The sequence below is a fragment of the Eucyclogobius newberryi genome, unplaced genomic scaffold, assembly GCF_026437365.1.
Source record: "Eucyclogobius newberryi isolate DKJ021-1_F unplaced genomic scaffold, fEucNew1.0.hap1 SCAF_93, whole genome shotgun sequence".
NCBI classification, from domain to species: domain Eukaryota; kingdom Metazoa; phylum Chordata; class Actinopteri; order Gobiiformes; family Gobiidae; genus Eucyclogobius; species Eucyclogobius newberryi.
This window is the reverse complement of record NW_027316536.1, coordinates 62,501-79,127: the sequence shown is the minus strand read 5'-3', so window position 1 is coordinate 79,127 and position 16,627 is coordinate 62,501.

Sequence of the window (16,627 nt, the reverse complement as noted above, 5' to 3'; positions counted from 1 at the left end):
CATACACTACATACACCCTACATACACTACATACACCCTACATACACTACATACACCCTACATACACTACACACACACTACATACACCCTACACACACACTACATACACACTACATACACCCTACATACACCCTACATACACCCTACACACACACTACATACACCCTACACACACCCTACACACACCCTACATACACCCTACATACACCCTACATACACACTACATACACCCTACACACACACTACATACACCCTACACACACCCTACATACACCCTACATACACTACACACACCCTACATACACCCTACATACACCCTACACACCCTACACACACCCTACACACACCCTACACACACCCTACATACACCCTACATACACTACACACACCCTACACACACACTACATACACCCTACACACACCCTACATACACCCTACATACACTACACACACCCTACATACACCCTACATACACCCTACATACACCCTACACACACACTACATACACCCTACATACACACTACATACACCCTACATACACCCTACACACTACATACACCCTACATACACACTACATACACCCTACACACACCCTACACACACCCTACACACACCCTACATACACCCTACATACACCCTACATACACCCTACATACACCCTACACACCCTACACACACCCTACACACACCCTACATACAGCCTACATACACCCTACATACACACTACATACACCCTACACACACCCTACATACACCCTACATACACTACACACACCCTACATACACCCTACATACACCCTACATACACCCTACACACACCCTACATACACACCCTACATACACACTACATACACACTACATACACACTACATACACCCTACATACACCCTACATACACCCTACACGCACCCTACACACACACTACATACACCCTACACACACCCTACATACACCCTACATACACCCTACATACACCCTACACACACACTACATACACCCTACACACACCCTACATACACCCTACATACACACCCTACATACACCCTACACACACACTACATACACCCTACATACACACTACATACACCCTACATACACACTACATACACACTACACACACCCTACATACACCGTACATACACACTACATACACCCTACATACACACCCTTCATACACCCTACACACACACTACATACACCCTACACACACACTACATACACCCTACATACACACTACATACACCCTACACACACCCTACATACACACTACATACACCCTACATACACCCTACACACACACTACATACACACTACATACACCCTACATACACCCTACATACACCCTACACACACACTACACACACACTACATAAACCCTACACACACCCTACATACACCCTACATACACTACATACACCCTACACACACCCTACATACACACTACATACACCCTACACACACCCTACATACACACTACATACACCCTACACACACCCTACATACACCCTACATACACTACATACACCCTACACACACCCTACATACACACTACATACACCCTACACACACCCTACACACACACTACATACACACTACATACACCCTACATACACCCTACATACACCCTACACACACCCTACATACACCCTACATACACCCTACACACACACTACATACACCCTACACACACACTACATACACCCTACACACACCCTACATACACCCTACATACACTACACACACCCTACATACACCCTACATACACCCTACATACACCCTACACACACACTACATACACTCTACATACACCCTACACACACACTACATACACCCTACATACACCCTACACACACCCTACACACACACTACATACACCCTACATACACCCTACACACACACTACACACCCTACACACACCCTACACACACCCTACATACACCCTACATACACCCTACATACACCCTACATACACACTACACACCCTACACACACCCTACACACACACTACATACACCCTACATACACACTACACACACACTACATACACCCTACATACACACTACATACACCCTACACACACACTACATACACCCTACACACACCCTACATACACCCTACATACACTACACACACCCTACATACACCCTACATACACCCTACACACACACTACATACACCCTACATACACACCCTACATACACCCTACACACACCCTACACACACCCTACACACACACTACATACACACTACATACACACTACATACACCCTACATACACCCTACATACACCCTACACACACCCCTACACACACACTACATACACCCTACACACACCCTACATACACCCTACATACACTACATACACCCTACACACACCCTACATACACTACATACACCCTACATACACCCTATATACACTACATACACCCTACACACACCCTACATACACCCTACACACACACTACACACACACTACATACACCCTACATACACTACATACACCCTACATACACCCTACACACACACTACATACACCCTACACACACCCTACATACACCCTACATACACTACACACACCCTACATACACCCTACATACACACTACATACACCCTACATACACACTACATACACCCTACACACACCCTACACACACCCTACATACACCCTACATACACTACATACACCCTACACACACCCTACATACACACTACATACACCCTACACACACCCTACATACACTACATACACCCTACACACACCCTACATACACTACATACACCCTACACACACCCTACATACACTACATACACCCTACACACACCCTACATACACCCTACACACACACTACACACACACTACACACACCCTACATACACTACATACACCCTACATACACCCTACATACACCCTACACACACACTACATACACCCTACACACACCCTACATACACACTACATACACCCTACATACACACCCTACATACACCCTACACACACACTACATACACCCTACATACACACTACACACACCCTACACACACACTACACACACACTACATACACACTACATACACCCTACATACACCCTACATACACCCTACATACACTACATACACCCTACACACACCCTACACACACCCTACATACACCCTACACACACCCTACACACACCCTACATACACCCTACACACACCCTACACACACTACATACACACTACACACACACTACATACACCCTACATACACCCTACATACACCCTACACACACCCTACATACACCCTACATACACCCTACACACACACTACACACACACTACATACACCCTACACACACCCTACACACACACTACATACACCCTACATACACCCTACATACACCCTACACACACACTACATACACCCTACATACACCCTACACACACACTACATACACCCTACATACACCCTACACACACCCTACACACACACTACATACACCCTACATACACCCTACATACACCCTACACACACCCTACACACACACTACATACACCCTACATACACCCTACATACACCCTACATACACTACACACACCCTACATACACCCTACATACACCCTACATACACCCTACACACACACTACATACACCCTACATACACCCTACACACACACTACATACACCCTACATACACCCTACACACACCCTACACACACACTACATACACCCTACATACACCCTACACAGACACTACACACCCTACACACACCCTACACACACCCTACACACACCCTACATACACACTACACACCCTACACACACCCTACACACACCCTACATACACCCTACACACACACTACATACACCCTACATACACTACACACACCCTACATACAGCCTACATACACCCTACATACACACTACACACACACTACATACACCCTACACACACCCTACACACACCCTACACACACCCTACACACACCCTACACACACCCTACACACACCCTACATAGACCCTACACACACCCTACACACACCCTACATACACCCTACACACACCCTACACACACCCTACATACACCCTACACACACCCTACACACACCCTACATACACCCTACACACACCCTACACACACCCTACATACACCCTACACACACCCTACACACACCCTACATACACCCTACACACACCCTACACACACCCTACATACACCCTACACACACCCTACACACACCCTACATACACCCTACATACACCCTACACACACCCTACACACACCCTACATACACCCTATAAACACCCTACATACACCCTACATACACCCTACACACACCCTACACACACCGTACATACACCCTACACACACCCTACACACACCCTACATAAACCCTACACACACCCTACATAAACCCTACACACACCCTACACACACCCTACACACACCCTACACACACCCTACACACACCCTACATACACCCTACACACACCCTTAATACACCCTACATACACCCTACACACACCCTACACACACCCTACATACACCCTACACACACCCTACACACACCCTACATACACCCTACATACACCCTACACACACCCTACACACACCCTACATACACCCTACACACACCCTACACACACCCTACATACACCCTACACACACCCTACATACACCCTACATACACCCTACACACACCCTACACACACCCTACATACACCCTACACACACCCTACACACACCCTACATACACCCTACACACCCTACATACACCCTACATACACCCTACACACACCCTACACACACCCTACATACACCCTACACACACCCTACACACACCCTACATACACCCTACATACACCCTACACACACCCTACACACACCCTACATACACCCTACACACACCCTACACACACCCTACACACACCCTACACACACCCTACATACACCCTACACACACCCTACACACACCCTACACACACCCTACACACCCTACATACACCCTACATACACCCTACACACACCCTACATACACCCTACACACACCCTACACACACCCTACATACACCCTACATACATCCTACACACACCCTACACACCCTACACACACCCTACATACACCCTACACACACCCTACACACACCCTACATACACCCTACACACACCCTACACACCCTACATACACCCTACATACACCCTACACACACCCTACACACACCCTACATACACCCTACACACACCCTACATACACCCTACATACACCCTACACACACCCTACACACACCCTACATACACCCTACACACACCCTACACACACCCTACATACACCCTACACACACCCTACACACACCCTACATACACCCTACACACACCCTACACACACCCTACATACACCCTACACACACCCTACACACATCCTACATACATCCTACACACACCCTACACACACCCTACATACACCCTACACACACCCTACACACACCCTACACACACCCTACACACACCCTACACACACCCTACATACACCCTACACACACCCTACACACCCTACACACCCTACATACATCCTACACACACCCTACATACACCCTACACACACCCTACATACACCCTACACACACCCTACACACACCCTACATACACCCTACATACACCCTACACACACTACATACACCCTACATACACTACATACACCCTACATACATCCTAAATACACTCTACATACACCCTACATACATCCTACATACACCCTACATACACTCTACATACACCCTACATACACTACATACACCCTACATACACTACATACACTACATACACCCTACATACACTACATACACCCTACATACACTCTACATACACCCTACATACACTCTACATACACCCTATATACACTACATACACCCTACATACACCCTACGTACATCCTACATACACCCTACATACACCCTACATACACCCTACATACACTACATACATACTACATACACCCTACATACACTACCCTACACACACCCTACACACACCCTACACACACCCTACACACACCCTACACACACCCTACACACACCCTACATACACCCTACATACACCCTACACACACCCTACACACACCCTACACACACCCTACACACACCCTACATACACCCTACACACACCCTACACACACCCTACATACACTCTACATACACCCTACACACACACCCTACACACACCCTACATACACCCTACACACACCCTAGACACACCCTACATACACCCTACACATACCCTACATACACCCTACACACCCTACATACACCCTACATACACCATACACACACCCTACATACATCCTACATACATCCTACACACACCCTACACACACCCTACATACACCCTACACACACCCTACACACCCTACACACACCCTACACACCCTACATACACCCTACACACACCCTACACACACCCTACACACACCCTACATACACCCTACATACACCCTACACACACCCTACATACACCCTATATACACCCTACACACACCCTACATACATCCTACACACACCCTACATACACCCTACACACACCCTACATACACCCTACATACACCCTTCACATACATCCTACATACACTCTACATACACCCTACATACACCCTACATACATCCTACATACACCCTACATACACTCTACATACACCCTACATACACTACATACACACTACATACACTACATACACTCTACATACACCCTACATACACCCTACATACATCCTACATACACCCTACATACACTCTACATACACCCTACATACACTACATACACTACATACATCCTACATACACCCTACATACACTACATACACTACATACATCCTACATACACCCTACATACACCCTACATACACTACATACACCCTACATACACCCTACATACACTACATACACCCTACATACACTCTATATACACCCTACATACACTCTACATACACACTACACACACACTACATACACCCTACATACACTCTACATACACCCTACATACACCCTACATACATCCTACATACACCCTACATACACTCTACATACACCCTACATACACTACATACACACTACATACACTACATACACTCTACATACACCCTACATACACCCTACATACATCCTACATACACCCTACATACACTCTACATACACCCTACATACACTACATACACTACATACATCCTACATACACCCTACATACACTACATACACTACATACATCCTACATACACCCTACATACACCCTACATACACTACATACACCCTACATACACCCTACATACATCCTACATACACCCTACATACACTACATACATCCTACATACACCCTACATACACTACATACATACTACATACACCCTACATACACTACATACAACCTACATACACCCTACATACACCCTACATACACTACATACACCCTACATACACCCTACACACACCCTACACACACCCTACACACACCCTACACACCCTACACACACCCTACATACACCCTACATACACCCTACACACACCCTACACACACCCTACAAACACCCTACATACACCCTACATACACCCTACACACACCCTACATACACCCTACACACACCCTACATACACCCTACATACACCCTAAACACACCCTACATACACCCTACATACACCCTACACACACCCTACACACACCCTACACACACCCTACATACACCCTACACACACCCTACATACACCCTACATACACCCTACACACACCCTACATACACCCTACTTACACCCTACACACACCCTACACACACCCTACATACTTCCTACACACACCCTACATACACCCTACACACACCCTACATATACCCTACACACACCCTACACACCCTACACACCCTACACACACCCTACACACACCCTACATACACCCTACATACACCCTACACACACCCTACATACACCCTACACACACCCTACACACACCCTACATACTTCCTACACACACCCTACATACACCCTACACACACCCTATATACACCCTACACACACCCTACACACACCCTACATACACCCTACATACACCCTACACACACACTACATACACTACATACACCCTACATACACACTACATACACTCTACACACACCCTACATACACCCTACATACACTACATACACCCTACATACACACTACATACACCCTACACACACCCTACATACACTACATACACACTACATACACACTACATACACTACATACACCCTACACACACCCTACACACACCCTACATACACCCTACATACACCCTACACACACACTACATACACTACATACACCCTACATACATCCTACATACACCCTACACACACCCTACACACATCCTACACACACCCTACACACACCCTACATACATTCTACACACACCCTACATACACCCTACATACACTACATACACCCTACATACACCCTACATACACCCAACACACACCCTACACACACCCTACATACACCCTACACACACCCTACATACACTACATACACTACATACACACTACATACACCCTACATACACCCTACACACACCCAACACACACACTACATACACCCTACATACACTACATACACCCTACACACACCCTACACACACACTACATACACCCTACATACACCCTACATACACTCTACATACACCCTACATACACCCTACATACATTCTACACACACACTACATACACCCTACATACACCCTACATACACTACATACACCCTACATACACTACACACACCCAACATACACCAAACATACACCCTACATACATCCTACATACACCCTACATACACCCAACATACACTCTACATAGACTACATACACCCTACATACACTCTACACACACCCTACATACATCCTACATACACCTTACATACAACCAACACACACCCTACACACACCCTACATACATCCTACACACACCCTACATACACCCTACATACAGCCTACATACACCCAACACACACCCTACACACACCCTACACACACCCTACATACACCCTACATACACCCCACATACACTCTACATACACCCAACACACACCCAACACACACCCTACACACACCCTACACACACCCTACATACACCCTACACACACCCTACATACAGCCTACATACACCCTACATACACACTACATACACCCTACACACACCCTACATACACTACATACACACTACATACACCCTACATACACCCTACACACACCCTACATACACCCAACACACACCCTACACACACCCTACATACACCCTACACACACCCTACACACACTACATACACTCTACATACACCCTACATACACCCTACATACACTACATACACTACATACACCCTACATACACCCTACATACACTACATACACCCTACATACACTCTACACACACACTACATACACCCTACATACACTACATACACCCTACATACACTACATACACCCTACATACACACTACATACACCCTACACACACACCCTACATACACCCTACACACACCCTACATACACCCTACACACACACTACATACACCCTACATACACACTACATACACCCTACATACACCCTACACACACACTACATACACCCTACACACACACTACACACACACTACATACACCCTACATACACTCTACATACACCCTACATACACCCTACATACACTCTACACACACACTACATACACCCTACATACACTACATACACCCTACATACACTACATACACCCTACATACACTACATACACCCACCCTACATACACCCTACACACACCCTACATACACACTACATACACCCTACATACACACTACATACACCCTACATACACACTACATACACCCTACACACACACTACATACACCCTACACACACACTACATACACCCTACATACACACTACATACACCCTACACACACACTACACACACACTACATACACCCTACATACACTCTACACACACACTACATACACCCTACATACACTACATACACCCTACATACACTACATACACCCTACATACACTACATACACCCTACATACACTACATACACCCTACATACACACTACATACACCCTACACACACCCTACATACACCCTACACACACCCTACATACACACTACATACACCCTACACACACCCTACATACACCCTACATACACACTACATACACCCTACATACACACTACATACACCCTACACACACACTACATACACCCTACATACACACTACATACACCCTACACACACACTACACACACACTACATAAACTACACACACCCTACACACACACTACATACAACCTACATACACCCTACATACACTACATACACCCTACACACACCCTACATACACACTACATACACCCTACATACACTCTACACACACCCTACATACATCCTACATACACCTTACACACACCCAACACACACCCTACACACACCCCACATACACTCTACATACACCCTACACACACCCTACATACACCCTACACACACCCTACATACACTACATACACCCTACACACACACTACATACACCCTACATACACCCTACATACACTACATACACCCTACATACACCCTACATACACTACATACACCCTACATACACCCTACATACACTACATACACCCTACACACACCCTACGCACACCCTACATACACCCTACATACACTACACACACCCTACACACACCCTACATACACCCTACACACACCCTACATACACCCTACATACACTACACACACCCTACATACACCCTACATACACCCTACACACACACTACATACACCCTACATACACACTACATACACCCTACATACACACTACATACACCCTACATACACCCTACACACCCTACACACACCCTACACACACCCTACATACACCCTACATACACTACACACACCCTACATACAGCCTACATACACCCTACATACACTACACACACCCTACATACAGCCTACATACACCCTACACACACCCTACACACACACTACATACACCCTACATACACCCTACATACACCCTACACACACCCTACACACACACTACATACACCCTACACACACCCTACATACACCCTACATACACCCTACATACACCCTACACACACACTACATACACCCTACACACACCCTACATACACCCTACATACACTACACACACCCTACATACACCGTACATACACACTACATACACCCTACATACACACCCTACATACACCCTACACACACACTACATACACCCTACATACACACTACATACACCCTACACACACCCTACATACACACTACATACACCCTACATACACCCTACACACACACTACATACACACTACATACACCCTACATACACCCTACATACACCCTACACACACACTACACACACACTACATACACCCTACACACACCCTACATACACCCTACATACACTACATACACCCTACACACACCCTACATACACACTACATACACCCTACACACACCCTACATACACACTACATACACCCTACACACACCCTACATACACCCTACATACACTACATACACCCTACATACACCCTACATACACTACATACACCCTACACACACCCTACATACACACTACATACACCCTACACACACACTACATACACACTACATACACCCTACATACACCCTACATACACCCTACACACACCCTACATACACCCTACATACACCCTACACACACACTACATACACCCTACACACACACTACATACACCCTACACACACCCTACATACACCCTACATACACTACACACACCCTACATACACCCTACATACACCCTACATACACCCTACATACACCCTACACACACACTACATACACCCTACATACACCCTACACACACACTACACACCCTACACACACCCTACACACACCCTACATACACCCTACATACACCCTACATACACCCTACATACACACTACACACCCTACACACACCCTACACACACACTACATACACCCTACATACACTACACACACCCTACATACAGCCTACATACACCCTACATACACACTACACACACACTACATACACCCTACACACACACTACATACACCCTACACACACCCTACATACACCCTACATACACTACACACACCCTACATACACCCTACACACACACTACATACACCCTACATACACACCCTACATACACCCTACACACACCCTACACACACCCTACACACACACTACATACACACTACATACACACTACATACACACTACATACACCCTACATACACCCTACATACACCCTACACACACCCTACACACACACTACATACACCCTACACACACCCTACACACACCCTACACACACACTACATACACCCTACACACACCCTACATACACCCTACATACACTACATACACCCTACATACACCCTATATACACTACATACACCCTACACACACCCTATATACACCCTACACACACACTACACACACACTACATACACCCTACATACACTACATACACCCTACATACACCCTACATACACCCTACACACACACTACATACACCCTACACACACCCTACATACACCCTACATACACTACACACACCCTACATACACCCTACATACACACTACATACACCCTACATACACACTACATACACCCTACACACACCCTACACACACTCTACATACACCCTACATACACTACATACACCCTACACACACCCTACATACACACCCTACATACACCCTACACACACACTACATACACCCTACATACACACTACATACACCCTACATACACACCCTACACACACACTACACACACACTACATACACACTACATACACCCTACATACACCCTACATACACCCTACACACACACTACACACACACTACATACACCCTACATACACCCTACATACACACCCTACATACACCCTATACACTACACACACCCTACATACACCCTACATACACACTACATACACCCTACATACACACCCTACATACACCCTACACACACACTACATACACCCTACATACACACTACACACACCCTACACACACACTACACACACCCTACATACACTACATACACCCTACACACACCCTACACACACCCTACATACACCCTACACACACCCTACACACACCCTACATACACCCTACACACACCCTACACACACACTACATACACACTACACACACACTACATACACCCTACATACACCCTACATACACCCTACACACACCCTACATACACCCTACATACACCCTACACACACACTACACACACACTACATACACCCTACACACACACTACATACACCCTACATACACCCTACATACACCCTACACACACACTACATACACCCTACATACACCCTACACACACACTACATACACCCTACATACACCCTACACACACCCTACACACACACTACATACACCCTACATACACCCTACATACACCCTACACACACCCTACACACACACTACATACACCCTACATACACCCTACATACACCCTACATACACTACACACACCCTACATACACCCTACATACACCCTACACACACACTACATACACCCTACACACACCCTACATACACCCTACACACACACTACATACACCCTACATACACCCTACACACACCCTACATACACACTACATACACCCTACATACACCCTACATACACCCTACACACACACTACATACACCCTACATACACCCTACACACACCCTACACACACACTACATACACCCTACATACACCCTACACAGACACTACACACCCTACACACACCCTACACACACCCTACATACACCCTACATACACACTACACACCCTACACACACCCTACACACACCCTACATACACCCTACACACACACTACATACACCCTACATACACTACACACACCCTACATACAGCCTACATACACCCTACATACACACTACACACACACTACATACACACTACACACACACTACATACACCCTACATACACTACACACACCCTACATACACCCTACATACACACTACACACACACTACATACACACTACACACACTACATACACCCTACACACACACTACATACACCCTACATACACACTACACACACCCTACACACACACTACACACACACTACATACACCCTACATACACCCTACATACACCCTACACACACACTACACACACACTACATACACCCTACATACACACTACATACACCCTACACACACCCTACATACACCCTACATACACACTACATACACCCTACACACACCCTACATACACCCTACATACACTACATACACCCTACACACACCCTACATACACACTACATACACCCTACACACACCCTACATACACTACATACACCCTACACACACCCTACATACACTACATACACCCTACACACACCCTACATACACCCTACATACACTACATACACCCTACACACACCCTACATACACTACATACACCCTACACACACCCTACATACACCCTACATACACCCTACATACACCCTACACACACACTACATACACCCTACACACACCCTACATACACCCTACATACACACTACATACACTACACACACACTACATACACCCTACATACACACTACATACACCCTACATACACACCCTACATACACCCTACACACACACTACATACACCCTACATACACACTACATACACCCTACATACACACTACATACACCCTACACACACCCTACATACACCCTACATACACTACATACACCCTACACACACCCTACATACACACTACATACACCCTACACACACCCTACATACACTACATACACCCTACACACACCCTACATACACTACATACACCCTACACACACCCTACATACACTACATACACCCTACACACACCCTACATACACTACATACACCCTACACACACCCTACATACACCCTACATACACTACATACACCCTACATACACCCTACATACACCCTACACACACACTACATACACCCTACACACACCCTACATACACCCTACATACACACTACATACACCCTACATACACACCCTACATACACCCTACACACACACTACATACACCCTACATACACACTACACACACCCTACACACACACTACACACACACTACATACACACTACATACACCCTACATACACCCTACATACACCCTACATACACCCTACACACACACTACATACACCCTACACACACACTACACACACCCTACACACACACTACACACACACTACATACACCCTACATACACCCTACATACACTACATACACCCTACACACACCCTACATACACACCCTACATACACCCTACATACACTACACACACCCTACATACACCCTACATACACACTACATACACCCTACATACACCCTACACACACACTACACACACCCTACATACACACTACATACACCCTACATACACCCTACATACACCCTACATACACCCTACACACACACTACACACACACTACATACACCCTACATACACACTACATACACCCTACATACACCCTACATACACCCTACACACACACTACACACACACTACATACACCCTACACACACCCTACATACACCCTACACACACCCTACATACACACCCTACATACACCCTACACACACACTACATACACCCTACATACACACTACATACACCCTACATACACCCTACATACACCCTACACACACACTACACACACACTACACACACCCTACACACACCCTACATACACACCCTACATACACACTACATACACCCTACATACACCCTACACACACACTACATACACCCTACATACACCCTACACACACCCTACATACACACTACATACACCCTACACACACCCTACACACACCCTACATACACCCTACATACACTACATACACCCTACACACACCCTACATACACTACATACACCCTACACACACCCTACATACACCCTACACACACCCTACACACACCCTACACACACCCTACATACACTACATACACCCTACACACACCCTACATACACCCTACATACACCCTACACACACCCTACACACACCCTACTTACACCCTACATACACTACATACACCCTACACACACCCTACATACACTACATACACCCTACACACACCCTACATACACCCTACACACACCCTACACACACCCTACACACACCCTACATACACTACATACACCCTACACACACCCTACATACACCCTACACACACCCTACATACACCCTACACACACCCTACACACACCCTACACACACTACATACACCCTACACACACCCTACATACACTACATACACCCTACACACACCCTACATACACCCTACACACACCCTACACACACCCTACACACACCCTACATACACTACATACACCCTACACACACCCTACATACACCCTACACACACCCTACACACACCCTACATACACCCTACATACACTACATACACCCTACACACACCCTACATACACCCTACACACACCCTACACACACCCTACATACACTACATACACCCTACACACACCCTACATACACCCTACACACACCCTAC